Source organism: Gracilinanus agilis, chromosome 2, assembly GCF_016433145.1.
Source record: "Gracilinanus agilis isolate LMUSP501 chromosome 2, AgileGrace, whole genome shotgun sequence".
In the NCBI taxonomy this organism is placed as follows: domain Eukaryota; kingdom Metazoa; phylum Chordata; class Mammalia; order Didelphimorphia; family Didelphidae; genus Gracilinanus; species Gracilinanus agilis.
This window is the reverse complement of record NC_058131.1, coordinates 700,061,047-700,083,983: the sequence shown is the minus strand read 5'-3', so window position 1 is coordinate 700,083,983 and position 22,937 is coordinate 700,061,047. Positions and strand designations below refer to the sequence as shown.

The 22,937-nt window shown below is 38.1% G+C and overlaps 1 protein-coding gene and 1 non-coding gene across 2 annotated transcripts in view; both read left to right on the top strand.

The window, feature by feature from the left end:
* Positions 1 to 22,937, top strand: part of TET1 (tet methylcytosine dioxygenase 1) — a 191,937-nt gene that overhangs the window by 12,386 nt on the left and 156,614 nt on the right. The window lies entirely within an intron of this gene.
* On the top strand, positions 18,562 to 18,650 carry LOC123238519. The gene has a single exon (XR_006505679.1). It is a non-coding gene; the product is annotated as a small nucleolar RNA SNORD88 (small nucleolar RNA).

Below are 22,937 nucleotides of genomic sequence, written 5' to 3'. Positions count from 1 at the left end.
CTGGGGGCAGCTGAGTAGCTCAGTGGATTGAGAGTCAGGCCTAGAGACAGGAGGTCCTAGGTTCAAATCTGGCCTCACACACTTCCCAGCTGTGTGGCCCTGGGCAAGTCACTTGACCCCCATTGCGCACCCTTACCACTCTTTCACCAAGGAGCCAATACACAGAAGTTAAGGGTTTAAAAAAAAATGAAGTTAGTTTTTAGCTAGTACAACACCACCATTCATCTCCCGCCGCCCTGCTATCCTCACCCCCACCCCAAATTAAAGGTTGCTTTGAGGATAAGCTTTTATGGATCAAACAGCAATATTTTGTTCACAGAGATCCACTTCAGTAGTAAGTAATAGGAAATGAGAATTTTGTTTTCCTACTTCAGTTCAGTCCAATAAATATTTATTAAGCACCTCTATAGGTGCTGGAGGTGCAAAGACAAAATGAGAAATAATCCCCATCCTCAAGGAGTTTACGTCACATTTGGAAGGGAGCAACATATATAAATAAGTAAATAGAATTGGGGGGGGGGCATACCAATACCCGACAGAATCAGGAATAGCCTCTTGTAGAAGGTAGCATTTGAGTTGAGCCTTGAAGACAGGTGGGGGTTTGCAATCCTTTTAAGGTAGGACTTCTGTGCAGTCATGAAGGTGGGAGATGGGATGTTGTATGTGAGGTAAAGAAAGCAGAATAGTCTGGCATGACTGTGATGTGTACAAGGAAGAAAAGAAAACAATCCTCCTAAGCACCAAGGATAGAAAAGCAAAGTGAAAAAATAGTCCCTGCCTTCGGAGAATCTACTTTCTCTTGGATCTGTAGCTTGTAGACAAATAAGTATCTCTGTGATTTTTTTTTAACTTAAGTTTTACTGATACTTTATGTTTATGTTGAAGTCATTTATGCCATAGCTTTACTTAATACTGAACTATTCTTTGTTAAAAAAAAAAAAAAGTTAAAAAAAACAACCGGTAAAATATTTGATAGTTTATGTCATTCTGTTCGTAGAGTCCCCTACATCTGCCAAAAGGTCTATTTCATTATCTGTTCTGGGGCATAAATAGTCATTTCTTTCTTTATTAACTGGTCACTCATATTTGTGCTTCCTTCTAGTGATCTTTTCTTTTGTGCTATTCTAGTCATGGTGTATATCATTTGCCTGATTCTGCTAGTTTCACTCTATGTCAGTTCTGAAAAGTCTTTTTATTTATATGATCATTTGAAGCAGTAGAGAACACTAACGACTATGGAGTATGTTCTCTCTCTGTCTCTGTCTCTCTCTCTCTGTCTCTGTCTCTCTCTCTGTCTCTCTCTGTCTCTCTCTGTTTCTCAGAGGAAGTGGTAAATGAGCTGATCCTTAAAGGAAGCTAGAGCTCCTTAGAGGTGGAAAGGAGAATGGAGTGGAGTGAATTCCAGGAATGGAGGAGGACCATGCAAAGGCATAGAGGTGGGGAAGGCTTTTGGTTTATGATTGATTTGCAAATGGCAATGGTTTCTAATAGCTTGGATTTTTTTGGGGGGACTCCCCGAGTTTTTTCCTTCTTTGTCAGATAATTTGAAATCTATAAACATACAGCAATGTTTTAGTGCAAAGAAGTCTTCTGTGGTGATAAAAATCACCCTCTAATTTATCTGCCCTGTAACATTCAGATCTTGGCATAGAGGGATTTTCACTAATATCTGTGATGTACCCAATTTTATGTAACTGGACATGCCAGTCATTAGTGAACTGTAGCGTGAGATGACTGCAATCCGCTACTGTGCTGTGTGCCACTGATGAGGGCAGGAAATGCCTAGGCTCCGAGGATTTAGAGCTTGAAGAGAGGTCCCTGGGGAGTAGTGCATCCCCTTCATTATATCGTTCATGCAGCTGGGGCTCCTAGAGGCTCTATGACATGACAATCCTAGTAGCAGAGCATGTATCTGAGCCCTGGGGCTCCAAATCCATTGTTTCTTCTACTGGACCACACTGCCTCCTTCCAACTCTCCCATCTCTTTCCTCTAAAGCTCTCTCCTTCCTCTTCAGAGAAGAGCTTGCATCAACAAACACCCCTTATCTTATCCCTGCTATCACTAGTTGATCTTGATAGGAATTTTCCTCTCCTTCAGGTCCTTCCTATTCATATATATACTGCAGACTTCATTCCCTGAATCCCTAATTCTCCCTGTGATCCTGCACATGCTATGAAAGTTATTATGTGGTTAGAATCAATGAATCCCTTCATTGAACAAGGAAGCATCCATGATCTGCAAAGCACTCTCTGTGAGTCCTGGAGAATACAATAGGAGATAAGATGCGGCTAGTGGCCTCATGGGATACTTTAACTCATTCCTACTTTGAGAACTTTGACAAGCATAGATTTTTTTATATTTGCTTCCTTTGCATTGGAGCCTTGTGTTTTGTTGAACAAAGCAGCGGAATGCTTACTATGTGAAAGACACTCAGCTGTGTGACCCTGGGGAAGTCACTTAACTCCAGCTGTCTAGCTGTGACCAACCTTCTGCCTTAAAATTGAAAGTACTGATTCTAAGACAGAAGGTAAAGGTTGTTTTTTGTTGTGTTTTTTTTTTAAAGACAATCAGGAAAACTGGGGGGGGGGGAATTATTTAAGAGTTAGCTTCTTTGTACATGCACAATACACACACGCACATTATATACAACTGTATAAATAAAGATTAGGGACCTTTTTCATAGTTATCACCCCTGGGGAAGGGCCATGGCTAATGTAGCATATGACTAATTCTGAAAATCACTTTCATAATGTTCCTCTCCCTTGTGATATTACTGCCCAAGTATCAACTTTGGTTATTCTGTCCCCACTCCTGACACATATAACTATTGCCAGTCTAGGAGAGTGCTCTTCCTGAGGGAACTCAAACCTGAAACATAGCACTTGTTAAGACATAGATACTCTCCGGAGCAGCTGGGTACCTCAGTGGATGGAGAGCCAGGCCTAGAGATGGGAGGTCCTGGGTTCAAATGTGACCTCAGACACTTCCCAGCTGGGTGACCCTGGGCAAGTCACTTAACCCCCATTGCCTAGCCCTTACCACTCTTCTGCCTTGGAACCAATACACAGTATTGATTCTAATACAGAAGGTAAGGGTTTAGGAAAAAAAAAAGGTATAGACATTCACATATGACATGGGAACCTAAAAATGTGTCTTTTATTGTTCATGTCCATATACCAAGTCTAAGATCACTTATTCTTCAGTTTATCTCTGATATAGGCACTCTGCTTTATTCTCAGCCTCAACAGAATTATGGGGGGCAAGAACTAGTTTTACATTATCACTAGTCTTATGTTAGCCACTAGAACCAACCTATGTGAAATATCGCATGCACAGCCACTTTTATCCCACAGGGAGAATTTACTACAGTATTCTTTGTTCTTTTGGGGTTCGATTGTCCCTCTGCCTAATAAGTTGCCACCAAAAAGTCATTATGGTCCAGGCCAAGGATGATGAAAAGCTCAAGTTAGGTTAGTTAGAATGGGAAAGCAGGGGACAGATACAGAGGACAGAGAAGGTAGGATTGATAGCACCTGCCAAAGAACTCTGCATGGAAAGTGAATGAGAGGGAGGGATAGAAACTGGCTCTTTCTGAGCCTTGGTTACTAGGGGAATTGGTGTTATAGAAAGATATTAGGTAGGTGAACAGGTATCAAACAGGAAAGATGAGTTTGATTTGAGACATAATGGGTCTGAAGTATTAATATGCCAGCAGGCAGAGATATGTAGGGGTATGAATTATACTATGCACTTTGCTCTTTTTGTACCTTGTTTCATAAACCTGTTAATATTGAGTGATCAGTTTTGAGAATTAATCTTACCAACAACAACATAGTTCCACATTACCAGGTAATGTTAATTTAAGAAATAAATGAATAATTTCTGGGGTTGGTCTTGAGAGTTACCTGAATTTCTTTTTTTTAAAATTGAAAATCTTTAATTAATTTAAATTAATGTTAATTAATTTAATTTAATTTAAATTTTAAAATTAAGACATATTTCCATATTACTGATAATTGCACTAGGATGATCATTTAGAAACTACAACCCCAATCACATCCCCATCAACCCCTGTGTTCAAGCAGTTGTTTTTCTTCTGTGTTTCTACTCCCATAGTTCTTTCTCTGGATGTGGATAGTGTTCTTTCTCATAAGTCCCTCAGAATTGTCCTGGATCATTGCATTGCTGCTAGTAGAGAAGTCCATTACATTTGTTTTGTTTTTTTTTTGTTTGTTTTTTAATTTAATTTAATTTTTAAAATTTTTATTTTGAATATTTTTCCATAGTTCCGTGTTTCATGATCTTTCTCTCTCCCCCAAACCTTCCTAACCTCCCTTAGCCAACGCATAATTCCAATGGGTTTTACACATATCATTGATTAAGACCTAATTCCATATTATTGATAGTTAGACTAGAGTTATCGTTTAGTGTCTACATTCCCAATAATATTCCCATCAGCCCACATGTTCAAGCAGTTATTTTTCTTCTGTGTTTCTCCTCCCACAGTTCTTCCTCTGAATGTGGCTAGTTTTCTTTCTTATCAGTCCCTCAGCCTTGCTCTGGATTCTTGCATTGCTGCTAGTAGAGAAGTCCATTACATTATGCCACAGTGTATCTGTCTCTGTGTATATGGTTCTCCTGGTTCTGCTCTGTTCATTCTGCATCAATTCCTGGAGATCGTTCCAGTTCACATGGAATTCCTCTAGTTCATTATTCCTTTCAGCACAATAGTATTCACCAACAGATTCCATAATTTGTTTAGCCATTCCCCAATTGAAGGACATCCCCTCATTTTCCAATTTTTTACAACCACAAAGAGCACAGCTATGAATATTTTTGTACAAGTCTTTTTCCCTATGATCTTTTTGGGGTATAAACTCAGCAGTGGTATGGCTGGGTCAAAGGGCAGACAGTTTTTTAAAGCCCTTTGGGCATAGTTCCTAATTGCCATCCAGAATGGTTGGATCAATTCACAACTCCACCAGCAATGCATTAATGTCCCAATTTTGCCACAACCCCTCCAACATTTATTACTTTCCTTTGCTGTCATGTCAGCTAATCTGCTAGGTGTGGGGTGGTACCTCAAGAGTTGTTTTGATTTGCATTTCTCTAATTATAAGAGATTTAGAACACTTTTTCATGTGCTTATTGATAGTTTTGATTTCTTCATCTGAAAATTGCCTATTCATGTCCTTTGCCCATTTGTCAATTGGGGAATGGCTTGATTTTTTTGTACAATTGATTTAGCTCCTTATATATTTGAGTAATTAGACCTTTGTTTGAAGTTTTGTTATAAAGATTTTTTCCCAATTTCTTGCTTCCCTTCTAATTTTGGTTGCATTGGTTTTGTTTGTGCAAAACCCTTTTTAATTTAATGTAATCAAAATCATTTATTTTACATTTTGTAATTTTTTTCTAACCCTTGCTTGGTTTTAAAATCTTTCCTTTCTCAAAGATCTGACAAGTGTACTACTCTGTTTTCACCTAATTTACTTATAGTTTCCTTCTTTCTATTCAAGACATTCACCCATTCTGAATTTATCTTGGTGTAGGGTGTGAGATGTTGATCTAGACCCAATCTCTTCCATACCGTTTTCCAATTTTCCCAGCAGTTTTTGTCAAATAGTGGATTTTTGTCCCCAAAGCTGGGCTTTTTGGGTTTATTGTCTGAATTTCTTTTAATGTTAATACTGGCAAACTGATTAAAAGGTTATTATGGGGGCAGCTGGGTGGCTCAGTGGACTGAGAGCCACACCCAGAGATGAGAGGTTCTGGGTTCAAATCTGGTCTCCCTAGCCCTTACCATTCTTCTGCCTTGGGACCAATACACTGTATTGATTCCAAGACAAACGGGTTTTTTTTAAAAAAGGTTATTATGCACAAATATAACTTAATATAGCAAAACCTTTCTTTTATAGTATCTGGTCCAACACTTTGGTTAATGCTGATAATGTGTTACTAGAATCTTTAGATCATAAGTTTAGAGCTGAAAGGGACTTCTGAGGTCATTTAGAATAATAATATCAAACTTAAATAGCAAGTATCCCTACAGGTCTCATATTAACATAGAAAATCACAAATTAACATTTCATCTATCATATCTTATCTTTATTTATTCTGTTAAACATTTTCCAATGATATTTGAATATAGCCCAGGCTACTCTCACAGGTTTTAGGGGCAACCTCAGATTTGACCCCTCTGATCTAGATTATCTTTTAGATTTACAAAGCTGGGGAACCCAAGTAATCTCCCCAAGAGTCATGCCAGTAGTAAAAGGTAGAATCAGGATTTGAACCCAGGTCCTCTGACTAAATAAACTCATTTCTTGCCTGGCTGTATTACTTTGAGACTAATCCAAATTTTCTACCATGTCCCAGAAGCTCATTATTGGGAAAACCTCATCACCCTGCCAGATCCCATCAGCCTAAATACTCCAACTCATTATCACTCTCTGTTTCTGAGTGGAAGGTGGATCTCTATTTAAGGATGGGGCTTAGCTTAGAACATCCCATTTCTCCCCTGACTACATCACTTTGGAACCTCTGACTTCTTCATCATGTCCCTGCATCAGGTACCTATCACCTTTTCAGCCTCCTTTTGTGCATTATCTTCCTGTTAGATCTGTAAGCTCTTGAGGGTAGAAATTGTTCTGTTTTTATATTTGTACCCTCAGTGCTTAGCATAATGCCTGGCACATAGTAGGTGCTTAATAAATATTGACCAACTAAATAAACTGCCCTTTGACAGTTGACTTTTATATAGTACTATTAGATTGGTAAAGTGCATTTATAAAAAGTATCTTATTTGATCCTCTGTTACTCCTATCCTCATTTTGCAGATGAGGAAATTGAGGTTTAGAGAGGTAAATGACTTATCCAGAATCATATAGATAGCATTTGAAGTGAGATTAAAACCTAGATCATCTCAGCTCCAAGGCCAGTGCTATGTTGCTTTTCTAATGGTACCCAGGAATAGATTGAATTAACTACATATACATTTTGTATGTGTGCTTGAATGGAATGAATGTGAATATAATATGGACTAAGGTCTTTATGGACAAAATTTCTGACTGCTTCTTTTATATGTGAATAGTCTAGTCCCACTGAGGCTTCATGGGAACTAGTTGGGACACTGCCTGCTTCTTACTTTTCTCTTTTGGGCACTGCTTGCATCAGATGATGTTTTCAAACAGCCAGATCTCATTGTGGCATGCTGTATGCCATGTGGAGCACATTTTTGCTACCAATTTCCACAATTGAGGGCAGATGTTATATGTCCTTTAAGTTGCCTTTAGGGAATCTTTATACATCATTTATCAGTATGCCAGCAGCATACTTTGCACCACAGAACTTGCTATAGAAAATATTTTCTGGGATTCTGACACCCTGCATTCATGAAATATGGCTAGTCCAGTGATAGTTTGTTGACACTGTGTTGGATTCTCTCCCACTAGTGTATAAAGCCAAACTCCTCACTGAATTTAAGAGCTGGAAGGATCTTTGAAATCAAAGATTTCAAAGCCAATCAAAGCCGATGATGGCATTTGCTCATTTCTTTATCTTTAATTTTTAATTTCGTCATTTTGAATTTGACGTATACTAACATAAACGTTTTCATTTACAAAGAAGAAACTGCAAATCTCCATTATGTACAGCTTGTTTTTTCCTCTAAAATATAAAATGATTTCAAAATATGAATTTCAAAGCTACTGTTTGTTCAAAGCTGTATTTCCTTCTGTTCTAAGCATTAGAAAAATTGCTTTAATGATCTTATTTTCTCCCTGCTTTGGGGGCATTATTATTATTGGCTATCCTTCCCTCAATTAAAAAAGCACCTCCCTTGTAACAAGTAAATATAGTCAAGCAAAACAAATAGACTCATTGGATGTTTGGATCATTGTACACCTCCGTTACCTCTCTGTCAGAAGAAGGCAAGCAAGTTTCATAATCTGTCATTTGGAGTTGTGGTTGTTCATTGCATTGATTAGAGTAATTAAATGTTTCAAAGTTGGTTTTCTTTACAAAATTAGAGTCATTTATCATCCTACTTCTATTCATTTCTTCACCGTTCAGAACTTCTCTAGAATTGTCAAGAATGCCATCATCCACCCAGTTATCAAGGCTTACAATTTAGCGGTCGTCCTCTTCTCTTTCTTTATCCTCCCACCCTCACCCCCATGTCTAATCTGTTGCTAAGCCCTGGCAATGGTACCTTTGTAACATCTCTCATATACGACTCCCATCCTTGGACACCTGTCTAGTGCAGGTCCTCATTACTTCATGCCTGAACTATTGCAGTAGCCTACCAACTTATCTCTCTACTTCAAGTTTCTTTCCATTATAGTCAGCTCTTCACTAGGCTTTCAAATTAATCTCCCTAAAACACAGGTCTGACTATGTCACAACATCCTCCCCTATTCCCCCTCCCCAGACCACTTGATCAATTTTGGCATCTCTCTATCCCTCCAGTATCAAATATAAAATCTTCTCTTTGGCCTTTTATGACCTGGCTATTCCTACCTTTCCAGTCTTCTTATCTATTACTGGTCCCATCTGTGATCCAGTGGTGCTGGCTTCTTGCTATTCCCTGCAGAATATATTCTATCTCCAAACTTCAGTTATTTTCCTTGGATGGTCTTTGTGCCTAGAATTCTCTCTGTCCTCATCTATACCTGCTGGGTTCCCTGGATTCCTTCAACTCCTAGTTAAAATTCCTTCTATACCAAGTCTTTCCAAATGCCCCTCAGTGCTAGAGCCTTTGTGCTATTATTTCCAGTTTATCCTGAATATAGCTCATTTGTATGTAATTGTTTTCATGTGGTCTCTTCCATTAGATTGGGAGCTTCTTGAGAGCAGAAGTTGTCTTTCTTAGCAGATAAAATAGACAAAGTACTGGTCAATCTAATAAGAAAAAGGAAAGAAGAAAACCAAATTGACAGTATTAAAGATGAAAAGGGAGACCTCACCTCTAATGAAGGGGAAATTAAGGCAATCATTAAAAACTATTTCGCCCAATTATATGGCAACAAATATAACAATTTAGGAGATATGGATGAAAATTAAAAATATATAAATTGCCTAGATTAACAGCAGAAGAAATAGAATACCTAAATAATCCCATATCAGAAATAGAAATTGAACAAGCCATCAAAGAACTCCCTAAGAAAAAATCACTAGGACCTGATGGATTCAAAAGTGAATTCTATCAGACATTCAAAGAGCAACTAATCCCAATACTATACAAATTATTTGATATGATAAGCAAAGAAGGAGTCCTACCAAATTCCTTTTATGACACAAATATGGTACTAATCCCAAAGCCAGGTAGACCAAAAACAGAAAAAGAAAACTATAGACCAATCTCCCTAATGAACATAGATGCAAAAATCTTAAATAGAATATTAGCAAAGAGACTCCAGCAAGTAATTAAGAAGATCATCCACCATGATCAGGTGGGATTTATACCAGGAATGCAAGGATGGTTCAACATTAGGAAAACCATCCACATAATAGACCATATCAACAGTCTAACAAACAAAAATCACATGATAATCTCAATAGATGCTGAAAAAGCCTTTGATAAAATACAGCATCCATTCCTATTGAAAATACTGAAAAGTATAGGAATAGAAGGGCCTTTCCTAAAAATAATAAACAGTATATACCTAAAACCATCAACAAGCATTATATGCAAGGGGGATAAATTAGAAGCCTTCCCAATAAGATCAGGAGTAAAACAAGGATGTCCATTATCACCTCTATTCAACATAGTACTAGAAACACTAGCAGTAGCAATTAGAGAAGAAAAAGAAATTGAAGGTATCAAAATAGGCTAGGAGGAGACTAAGCTATCACTCTTTGCAGATGATATGATGGTATACTTAAAAAATCCTAGAGAATCAACTAAGAAGCTGGTAGAAATAATCAACAACTTTAGCAAAGTTGCAGGATACAAAATAAATGCACATAAATCATCAGCATTTCTATATATTTCCAACACATTAGAGCAGCAAGAGGTAGAAAGAGAAACACCATTTAAAATCACCCTAGACAATATAAAATATTTGGGAATCTATCTACCAAAACAAACACAGCAATTATACAAAAACAACTACAAAACACTTTCCAAACAAATAAAACTGGATCTCAACAACTGGAAAGCCATTGATTGTTCATGGCTAGGACGAGCTAACATAATAAAAATGAACATTCTACCCAAATTACTTTACCTTTTTAGCGCCATACCTATCAAATTACCAAAAAACTTCTTTACTGAATTAGGAAAAACTATAACAAATTTCATTTGGAATAACAAAAGATCAAGAATATCAAGGGAAATAATGAAAAAAATGTGAAGGAAGGGGGCCTAGCAGTACCAGATATTAAACTATACTGTAAAGCAGCAGTCATCCAAACAATATGGTACTGGCTAAGATATAGAAGGGAGGATCAGTGGAATAGACTTGGGGTTAATGACGTCAGCAAGACAGTGTATGATAAACCCAAAGAGCCCAACTTTTGGGACATGAATCCACTATTTGACAAAAACTTCTGGGAAATTTGGAAAACAATATGGGAGAGATTAGGTTTAGATCAACATCTCACACCCTACACCAAGATAAATTCAGAATGGGTGAATGACTTGAATATAAAGAGGGAAACTATAAATAAGTTAAATGAACACAAAATAGTATACCTGTCAGATCTCTGCGAAAGGAAAGATTTTAAAACCAAGCAAGAGTTAGAGAAAATTACAAAATATAAATTAAATGGTTTTGATTATATTAAGCTAAAAAGCTTTTGTACAAACAAAAACAATGTAGTCAAAATCAGAAGGGAAACAACAAATTGGGAAAAAATCTTTATAACAAAAAACTCTGACAGGGGTCTAATTACTCAAATATAGAAGGAGTTAAACGAATTGTATAAAAAATCAATGAACATTTCTTAAGCATTTACTATGTGCCAATTGCTTGAGTAAATACTAGGGATACAAATAAAAACCTAAAGCAAGCCCTGCCCTTAAGAACTTATGTTCTGGGGGTCAGCTGGGTAGCTCAGTGGATTGATAGCCAGGACTAGAGATGGGAGGCCGTAGGTTCATATCTGGCCTCAGACACTTCCCAGCTGTGTGACCCTGGGTAAGTCACTTGACCCCCATTGCCTACCCTTACCACTCTTCTGCCTTGGAGCCAATATACAGTATTAACTCCAAGATGGAAGGTAAGGGTTTAAAAAAAAAAAAAAAGAACTTATGTTCTGTTGGAGGAGACTACATATACATATACATACATAAAGATAGATATGTGCATATTTACACACATGTAGGTATATACAGAAATATATATCAGAACATATAAGATAAGCTTTAGTACATGAAAGGTAATTATAAAGGAGATAGCACTGGGGGTTGTCAAGTCAATGGGGAAACAGAAAAGACCTGGAGAAAGTAGTACTTGAATTGAGTCTTAAAGTTAGCCAAAGATTTTAAGAGATATTGGAAAGGAGAACATTTTAGATATGAGGAAAGCCAGTGCAAAGGCACAAAGCATTAAGAATGACTAGGTTGTGGAGACCTTTAATTGCCAAAGGAAGGACTTTACATTTGATTCTGGAGGTAATAATGAAACCACTGAAGTGTATTGAATAGGGAAGGTGATGTGGTCAGATCTATGCTTTAGGAAAATTATTTTGGAGGCTTTATGGAGGATGGATTCAAATGGAGAGGAAAATGAGACTCAGAGACTAAATAAGAGGCTATTTCAGTAGTTCAGGTGAGAAATTATAAGGATTTGAACCTTGGGGGTGATTTTGTGAGTAGAAAAGAAGGGACATAGATGATGGATATTGTGAAGGCAAGAACAAGATTTAACAACAAATCCAACGTGTGGGTGAATGTCAGTCGGGAGCAGATGATGATACAGAATTTGTAAACTTTTTTAAAAAAGATATTTTATTTTAATAATTACATGTAATCATTTCCCACATGTTTTGTGAAGTTATAAGCTATAAATTGTCTCCCTCTCTCCCTTTCCCCCTTCCCAGAGATGGTAGGTAATTTGAACAGTATTATACATGTATTATCATGCAAAATATATTTCTGTATTGTTTATTGTTGTAAGAGATACAGAGTTTGTAAACTTTTATCTTTTGGCTTTTGTAATATCATATTCCAAAACTTTCTCTCTCTTATAGTAATATATTAGTTTCCTCCCAAAATACGGAATGCTTCATGAATTTGCATGTCATCTTTGTACTGAGACCATTTTGATCTTTGAACATGTGCAGTGTGGGAACTATCAAATTCTTTCTTCTTAGCTGCTTTAAGTATTTTTTCATTGACTTTAAAACTAGGTTTTTGCCTATGAGGTTTCAGGGTTTCATTTTGCTTTTCATTTGAGTTATGACCAATGTATTCTTTTAGTTTTTTTTTCCCTTTTCTTATAATATGGGATCCAAGCCTTTTTTTTAGTGTTGTCATGTTTTTCAGGGAATAGGGTCATTCTTAAAATATCTCTCCTTTACTTCTTTTCTTTGTTTTTGATAGTACATTCCTTATACTTTCTTCTATTTTTTCAGTCTTTTATTGTTTTTATAATTTTCTTGTTATAGAGAGTCACTGATTTGTGGCTGGTCCATTTTGATTTTCAAGGAATTACTCAGAGTAGTAAGGCTTTCTATCTTCTGTTCTAAGGTCTTTATTCCCTCTTGATTTCTTTCTTTCAGAGTTCTTTTTTTTTTTTTAAACCCTTACCTTTCATCTTGGAGTCAATACTGTATATTGGCTCCAAGGCAGAAGAGTGGTAAGGGTAGGCAATGGGGGTCAAGTGACTTGCCCAGGGTCACACAGCTGGGAAGTGTCTGAGGCCAGACTTGAACCTAGGACCTCCTGTCTCTAGGCCTGGCACTCAATCCACTGAGCTACCCAGCTGCTCCCTGTTGTTTCTCTCTTAAAAAATTCTTCCAGGTAGTCTTATAGTTCTTGTGGCCAAATTTTCCCCACTCTGGGACTCTATAGTAGATGAAGTTGAAGTTTTGCTTTCTTATAGGTTTGTTTCTTGGGGCATTTCTAGACTTGTAATATTTCTTCATATATATAACTGAGTGTTTTATATTTATAGGTGAAGGTAACTAGGTAATCGTATCTCCACCCTCAGTTCCTGATTTGGAACATTGTGCCAGGGCCAGGATCTAACCCCATATGCATTTTTGGTTGAAATTTGTAAGATTAAAAATTAATATCCAAATACTCCAAGTATTATATTTTATAAAGTTTATTAATAATAACTCAAAGCAAAAGGAAAGTAGTAGCCTCAGCAAGAGAAAGAAGTTTCCCAGACCATACATGCGGGAGAAGCAAGTGCAGAGCCACCAGAGAGCCAGAAAGCCAGAGTGCAAGAGAGGGTGGAGTTACACACAACTATTTATAAAACATGAGGACGCAATGTGTTGAGGAGAGGAAAGGAATTCTGGGGAACATAGTCTTGGGGTACAACTCTCTAACTACACATTTTCCCCTGTGATCCTTTGGGAGACCAGTCTCCCCAATGGATCATGGAAACATAACTTATAACTTTAACTAGAGGTACATATAATAGTATAGTTTTTAAAGGGAAATTACAATAATTTGGGGATAAGAGGGACATGAAAGAGAAAAAGAACAAAACCAATGATTGCTACATTGACAAAAAACCAATTTGGGAGCAGTCTCCTCTGGCATAAGAGTATACATTCAAAATAAATGCATTCAACCCCAAATAGTTCAAATTCACCATATCTCAAAATTCACTCTGGATCTTTTGGTGCAGTGTGTGGTCTCTGCAGGCATCTTTGTGGTGCCTTCTCCAAAAAGTTTGCCTTCTGGATTCTGGGAGGTAGTCTCTTGTTCCAAATTAGGCTCAAATTCAATAACATAGTTCCCCCTGAGGAGGATACAGGGATACACATAGGAATCACATAGGGATACATGCCTGAGTTATAAGGCATATGAATTAATTATCAAAAATATCAAAGAATCCAAAGAAATTAGAAAAAACCTCTGAGCAAAATATAGAATATCAAAAATGTGAAAAATTCTAGGAAGAAAGAAAAAATTAACAAATCACAGCAGGTTCTTGTAGAGATCCATATCTCGTAAGCCTGCAACTACAATCACTCACTAACCCAGTTTAGCAGTCTGGACTACAGTAAATTGTCACATCATGAAAGAAAATAGAAAAAGAGACTAGATCTCTAAACAAATGGGAAATAGCATTCCCCAGTTTGACCTTTTTCTTTGCTTTCCAGGATAATGGAGCCAGAACAATCAATGTTATGTACTTGATAGAGTGTGTGGCACAAGGAAGTCTTACATTTAACACATGTTAAACAGCCACAACCTCAAGTCTCACACATGATCAGGTTCTTGCACTCTTTTTGCAGAATCTCATCAATCCCCGTAGGATTGGTTTGGTCTCTTACCTTTTGCGCTCATGAGGCACTTTGCAGGTCAACTTCTGTGCTCCTTTGTGGTCCCTTTTTCCTTGATTCAGACATATTCATCGAACAAAAGTCTCATATTATTTAAACAACTAGTGGCAGGTTGCCATACTCTAAAGTTTTTTGGGTACACATTTATATGCTAGGCAAATAGATATCTTACCTTATTCTATTGCAAAAATCAAAACAATTTTAAAAAATCTTCTCATCAAATACTGTAGCGCACACGCAGGAAGAAAAACAATAATGAAAAATATAAAAAATGTATATATTTCACAATCACAGAGGTAAAATATAGAAGTTACTTATCAAAAAATAAAATTCATTTCCTCTTTAACTTGCCATGATCCACCCTGCAAATGAGGTAGATAAAGCAGTGGAGATATAGAAGCAATAGTACATTCAAGAAAAATACAAAAAAAAAATTACAGAAGGCACAAAATGTTACAAAAGGCATATCAAGTCAATATAGGTCACTAATGCAGGTTTTCTTTTTTGAGGTAATATATGTGTTGTCCTACAAGAGCAATTTGTTCAAGTACAAGGATCAACCAAATATAGTGCAATAAAATAGTACAGATTTAGCAATGGGCAAGTCCTATCATGATCAATAGTCAAATATTATCATTACAGGCAATTATTCATTATCAATAGGAGGTACTCATTTTACATGGCTACAATGAATACTTGAGTCCCTCTCCCCAATTTTAATGGCTATTGGTGTAGTCAATAGGACTTGGAACGGTCCATTATAAGCAGGTTCGGTTGACCCAATACGTTTAAAATTCTTTATGTACATACTATCACCTGTGTTTAAATCATGAGAAGTCTTTGGGGCCTATGTGAACAGCAGCTCCAGAGCTGTGGAGGTTTTGCAATTTTTTTTGTAATTGTCTGATATATGTGGCAATGGTTGTATCCTCTCCTAACAATGATGTATAGGGAGGGGTAAATGGTTGTGCCTGAATAGGTGCGTGTCCAAATAACATCTCAAATGGTGAGATGTGTAAATCAACACTTGGGTTGGCTTCTGAGATAAAATAGGGTCAGAGGTAGAATCTCGGGCCATTTTAAATGAGTCTCTGTGCTCATTTTCCCAATCATAGTTTTTTTTGTTTTTTGTTTTTTGTTTTTTTAAATTTAAATCCTTACCTTCCATCTTGGAGTTAATACTGTGTATTGGCTCCAAGGCAGAAGAGTGGTAAGGGTAGGCAATGGGGGTCAAGTGACTTGCCCAGGGTCACACAGCTGGGAAGTGTCTGAGGCCAGATTTGAACCTAGGACCTCCCATCTCTAGGCCTGGTTCTCAATCCACTGAGCTATCCAGCTGCCCCCTGCCAATCATAGTTTTAAGTTCTTTATTCATTCTTTCCACTTTGCCCGAGCTCTGGGGATGATATGGTATATGAAATTTAGGAGTTATCCCCAAACATGAATAAATTTGAGATAAGACCAAATCAGTAAAATGAGTTCCTCTATCTGAATCAATATGTGTTGGCAGGCCAAAATGAGAAATGATTTCTTTCAAAGGAACTTTGGCAACAAAAGCTGCAGTGGTCTGAGCAGTAGGAAATGCTTCAGGCTACCTGGTCAGCTGTTTGACTATGACCATACAAAATTTATACAGTCTAGCTTTTGGCATAGAGATAAAATCAATTTGTAAATGTTCATACTGTGGTTTAAGTGAGAGGACGTCCACCAAAGGCTTTTCCACGAAAAGCATGCTGATTAAAGGCCTGGCAGGTAGGACAAGCTGTACATACTTTGGAGGCAATTGTAGTTATTCCAGGTGCTATCCATAGTTTTTTTTTTTTTTAACCCATACCTTCTATCCTAGAATCAGTACTGTGTATTGGTTCCAAGGCAGAAGAGTTATCCATACTCTTTTAACAGAGTCTATAATGCCTTGTGTTCTGAAATGACCATGTTTATGGATGGAGTGACAAATTTGGTTATAGAAAGTGCTAGGGAGTAGGGGTTTGCCGTCTGATGATACCCATACTCCATTATTCTGTTTGTCTTTAAATTTTTTCTTCCATTTTTCTACTTCCTTGTCATTATAGGAAAGGGATAGACCCAAAACATCAGTAATTTTTAATGGCAAAATTAATTCATGTCCTTCCAAGGCCATTAGTTTCGCTCCAATATCTGCTTGGTTATTTCCCCTGGAGACAGGGTCCAGTGCCACATGTGTGTGCAGAGCAGTGAACAACTGCTATGGATTTGGGAAGTTGGAGGGTAGAAAGAAGTTCAGTAATAAGTAAGGTCTGTGTTGGCAATACAGTTTCCAGCTGATGTTAAGAATCCCCCTCTGACGTCATAGCATGCTGATGGCGTGACATGTAAATTGTGACCCTTTTATCCTGTATCAACAGATATGTTTCAAAGCTATGAGTTCTGTATCTTGTCCACTTACATTTGAGGGTAAGGAAGCTGACCACAGAGTAGCAAATTCAGTAACTACTGCCGCTCCTGTATAGGCACCCCTTCCCTCATAAACAAAGAACCATCTGTAAATAACATTAAATCAGAATAATCCAAAGGGTTGTCCAGTAAATCATTATGAAGTTTATCAGCAATGGACACTAAAGATGTACAGTCTTGTAAAGGTTCTCTGGAAGTTGGAAAATTGGGGAGTAAGGTTGCAGGATTAAGAACTCCACAGAGTTTTAATGTGATATGTTCATTATTCAATAGGGTTATCTTATATCTCATAATCCTTTGTTTGATAAATGCATATGTTCTATGTCTTTTTTTTTAAACCCTTACCTTCCATCTTGGAGTCAATACTGTGTATTGGTTCCAAGGCAGAAGAGTGGTAAGGGCTAGGCAATGGGGGTTTAGTGACTTGCCCAGGGTCACACAGCTAGGAAGTATCTGAGGCCAGATTTGAACCTAGGACCTCCCATCTCTAGGCTTGGCTCTCAATCCACTGAGCCACCTAGGTGCCCCCTGTCCTGTCTTAATAACAATGTCTCCATGTTGTGTAGATACATTATGGTTAGAGGGGTCCTAATACTAGATCAGCAGATTTGGTTACTAATAAAGCCATGGCAGCTACTCCTCTAAGGCATGGTGGTGCTCCTGAAGCTACTGGGGCCAGCTGGGCCAAATAATAGGCTACCAGATATTGAGCAGGTCCCAAAAATTGAGTTAGAACACCTGAAGCAACCCCTCTCTATTCATGGATATATAAGGTAAATGTTTTATCATAATTTGGGATGCCTAGAGCCAGGGCAGACAGGATAACCTGTTTTAAATTTGAAAGAGCTATCAGATGTTCCGTTTCCAATTTAAGTGGTTCAGGACTGAGTTTTTTGTGAGTGATACAAAGGGCTTAGTGATTTCCCTGTAGCAAGGGATTCACTGCTGACAAAATCCCATTGCTCCAAGAATCGTTCTCAATTGCTTTTTAGTGGTAGGAGCACTTAATTTTTGGATATTTTCAATATGCTTAGAAGAAATTGAATGAGACCCTGCAGTTAAAGTGAAACCCCAATATTATACTCTGGGGAGACACCACTGAACTTTGTCTTTGGAGACATTGTGGCTTCTCTATGTAAAAGGAGATGCTTGCTATCCTCTTGGCATGCTGTAGCATTTGGTGAAGCCAAGAGCAATTTATCCATATATTGGATTAAATGGCTGTATTTAAATTTAATGGCATCCATATTGGCAGTTAAGTATTGTGTAAGTAATGTAGGGCTTTCCATGAACCCTTGGGGTACACGAGCCCAGGTCCCTTAGGAACCTTTCCAGGTGAAAGCAAAGATATGCCTGGAATCCTCATGTTTAGGTATAGAAAAGAAAGTGGAGTACAAGTCCATTACAGTAAAGTATATAGCTATGGTAGGAAAAGAAGAAATAATAGTGTTTATGTTGGAAACTATGGGGTGTCTCTTTATAATGTGATTGTTCACAGCCCTCAAATCCTGGTCAAATTGATAGAGATGCTTGCCATTGGGCCCCAATTTGGGCTTTTTAACAGGCAGGATGGGTGTATTGTGTTCAGATTTACAGTGAATTATGATGCCTTCGTCAATTAATGAATTTATTACCAGGATAAGATTAAAAATCAATATGCACCCCGATGATGCCAGCACTGGGCTCTGACTGCTCTGAAGACGTCCGTGCCCCCTGGGCCTTTGACTCCCAGGGATCTGAGGGGCCGCATGGCCAGGGGGAGCCCTGGCTTCGCGCAGCCCCTCTCAGCCTTTTCTGTCCCCTTGGCAGGCCCCGGAAGCTCAGAGAGGAAGTTGGGAAGGGAGCCCCATGCTGGAGAAGACCCGGCCCAGCGCTCTGGGCCGGCCCTGCTGAAGGCCCTCCTCCCTCCCCTCCCTGCCCTGCTGAAATAAAATGTTGGAGAAAGAAAAAATTAATATGCAGGGGGCAGCTGGGTAGCTCAGTCACTTGACCCCCATTGCCTACCCTTACCAATCTTCCACCTATAAGTCAATACACAGAAATTAAGGGTTTAAAATAAAAAAAAAATCAATATGCAAGTACTCCAAGTATTATATTTTATAAAGTTTATTAATAATAACTTGAAGCAAAAGGAAAGTAGTAACTTCAGTAAAAGAAAGAAGTGTCCCAGACCACACATAGGAGAAGCAAGCACAGAGCTGCCAGAGAAAGAGAGAGAGAGATGGAGCCTGAGAGAGGTTGTTTATACACAACAACTATTTACAAAATGTGAGGACGCAACATGGTGGAGAGAGGAAAGGAATTATGGAAAATACTAAAGGAATTCTGGGGAACGTAGCCCTGGGGTACATTCCCACTACACAAATTGCCATGTTCTCTTTAGTTCTAGTCTTGACTTCCTTTGTTGCTATTACTGACTTCTACTTCTACTATTGTGACTGAACTCATAGTGAGGTTCCCTAGAATATCTGGGTTTCAAGTGCTTCCTCAGGACCCCTTACTCCATGCTATCTTAGGTCAGAGTAGAGTGAACTTCTAGGAAATGCTAATGTGAACTGCCACTTCCTGGCTTTGTTAAAGCAATCAGTAGACCAGTTTTTGACCACCTTGGAAGTTCTTTTCTGAGTACTCTAGACTTTGTCCATGAGTGTAGAGCACCACATGTTTTAGATACCCCTGTAGCAGTGATGGTGAACCTATGGTACACAGAGCACTCTCTATGAGCACTCAGCCAGTCTCACTCCCCACTGCCACCCCAGAGTTCATTACTAGAAAGGCAGAGGTACTCGGGCAGAGCTGTTCAGCTCACAGACAACAGAGCACGAGGGGAATGTGGTGTTTGGTCTACTTCCTTTCTCTTCTCTACACTCACTGAGTATATCCCTCACTTCACCCATCCCTCTGTCCAGCAGCCCAATGGGAGTGCTTTCTCCCTCCTCTGTGTGGAGTAAGGGGAGGATGGAGTATATCCAGCATTTCAGGGGGAGAGTATGACACTCTTGTGGGGGGTGGAGCCCAGCACTCCATCTCTAAAGGTTTGCCCTCACTGCCCTATAGCATCACTGGTTTGTGTTGGCAGGGTTCCAGCTCATTTACTTGTGCTTGCCCTGCCTTTTCTGGTGAGATCATTTTCCTATTAACTGTTGGTTCATTACTATTTTTTTTGTCCAATTTTGGGCTAGATAAAGATAATATAGTGGGTTTTTAAAAATTTATCAATCACTATTCAGTCTTCTTTTATTTTTTATCTTTGTTAGAGAATATGTCTGAGAATATGGTTCCTCTTTGACTTTGTAGCCTCCAAACTACAAGTCCCCATCCAAGATATTTTAAAGAAAAAGCAATGAATTCTTTCTCTGCCTCTCTCCCAACCTTCTCCCCCACCTAACTTCCCATTTTGAATGACATGGTACAATCTATTTTTGAAACCTTCCTTTCCCCTTATTCCTTGCATCTAATCATTTACCCAAATTCTATAGATCTTGCCTTTCATTTATCACATCTGTCATCTCTTTCCATTCCCTTTGCTATTCTCCAGCTTAGAGTCTTATTCCCTCTTCTCTGGATTATTGCAATAGCCACTTTTCCCTTTGTTTCATGAGTTGCCATGGTCAAAAATGCATTCTTAAATTGCCAACCAAATACCATCAAAGAAATGTAAGAGCAAAAAAGATGAGATAGCCACAGGGTGAGACAATTTATGGGTGAGTTGCATGCTATAGGGGTAATTCTCATGGTGCCAAAAAAAGGAAGGAAGGACCCTATCCCAGCACATTGAATAGATCCCTGATGATGAAATTTATGGAAGGATATGGATGTGAGTCATAAAGATGGGAAAGAATGGATAGGTGACAAGGTACATTGAGGTACTGCCCATATATAAGACACAAATCCATTTGTGTTTTGCTTTGGCCTCCCTTTTTAGGGATAACAGGTATCCCTTTTTCCCATTCTTTCTTTCCTGTTCTTTTTTCAAGCCTGACCTATACAGAATTCTCAAAGTAATCTTTCTAATGTTCAACTCTGATCATGTAACTTTTCTGTCAAGATAAAACAAACAAATGAACTCTCACTGGCTTTACATGGCCTCTTAATCCTGCCACCATCCACCACCACACTCCCCCTCACCCCAAATATACAGACTCTTTGGACTGGCATTGAAGGCCCTCTAAAATCTGTTTCCAACCTATTTTTTTGAGTTTCATTTTTTACATTTCTCCTCTTTTTTCATACTTTACAATTTTGCCAAATTAGACTATTGACTATTTCCTGAATTCACAGTATTTCTTATTATTTTAGAGATTTTAGACATCTGAGACTATCTTGTACAATTCTCTCTTTTTTTTAATAGATAAGGAACCTGAGGCATAGAGGGGTTTAGTAAGTTTGTCCAACCAAGATGATAGTGGTAATGAGTAATAGATAACCTAGACTCAGAACCACAACTCTAAATTGTATATTTTTTTCTATGATACCACACTTTAAATCATGGGATTTACTGGAAGAGACCTTAGCAGTCATCTAGATCAAACTGTTCATTTCATAGAGGAGGAAACTGATCTCCCATTCCCCCGTCTTAAAACCCTCAAAAATACTATCTGTACCAGAAAGAAATTGGGCTTTTCCTCCAGAGAAGTAGGAGAGGAACAGAGTTGAGCTATGCTAACATCTTCCGAATGAGGGTCATAAAGCAACCCCAAAGAACTGCCTAAAGCCACAGTGATCCACTTGAAGTCAAAAGAGGAAACCCTTACCAGGCTGAAGAGAGGTATGTTGTCAGAAACCAGAACTGGTCTGGATATATCAAGTGCATTAGGAAACATCTTTCCCTGCCCTGCCTTTATTCTTTTGTTCATACTATATGATAGTGAAACATCCTTCCTTAAGTCCTTTTAAAGACAAAGCTTCCAGCCTTATCAGGACATGTAAGACATTTGGTTCCTCTCCCACCACCACCCCCTCTTCCCTGATCCCCTTCCTAATGTCAATTTTCAACTTAACAAGAGTATACTGGCTTTAGATTATTCAGCATTTCTTAAATACTCTTGCAACAATGGTCTTTCTCACTGATAGTGCCCTAGTCCTGGGTTTATACTTGATCTAGGCAAAGTCCTTGGAGAACCAGTTGGCTAAAGAGAGGAGATAGACTTTTTTTCTCAGTGCCTCTGGCTCTCTATATTCCCAACACAGAACCAGGAAAATCCCTTGTTGATTGTATTTGGCTCATGTCTAGAGTCTTCTCAAAAGGAAAGTACTTCATGTACAATGTAGATCAAGCATAGGACAGGTATTTTTCCCTCTACACAAAAGAAATGCTTATATAAAGGGTGGAATGTACCAATTGAATTAATGAATTTGTCAATTTCCCTACCTTACTTAAAATCATTAACAAGTACTCTAGACAAAATATACATATTGGATGAGAACATCTCTATGAAATCAACTAATCAGTTACTAAAAATGCACCAGAATGTCCTGTATATTTTCTAATTTTTTTAAATTAAAAAACAAAACAAAAAAAACCCCTTACCTTCTGTCTTAGAATCAATACTGTGTAATGTCTTGGTAATGATGAGTTACACAAGAATACAAAGTTTAGGCAACTCAAAACCTTAGGAAAATGGAAAATAAGAGCTCCACATTGTATTTTTCTTGCTATAAGATAGAAGTGGATTTTTGCTGCAACTTGCTTATTAGCTATGGCCTAAATTAAAATCAGCCCTCCTCTGAATCAGTTTGATGAGTTAATTCCTAATGATTTCAAGGCCTTTCCCATTTTGGGAAGCCAAGAATTTGTGGTCCAGGAATTTTTTTCTGGGATCAGGTCTGCTTTGCCTGCCAAACCAGAAACACTGCAGTTTTACAATCTCCATTATCTTTATTATATTCTTCTTTGGTGAAAGCAGATCCTGCTTCCTGCTCTCCTATACCCCACAGGTGGTATTAAGCCCAAAATCTCCCAAATAATGCTAATAATATGCTAACTGGATTAGATTAGTCAAGAAGGGTATTTTTAGGTGCCATGGAGAAAATG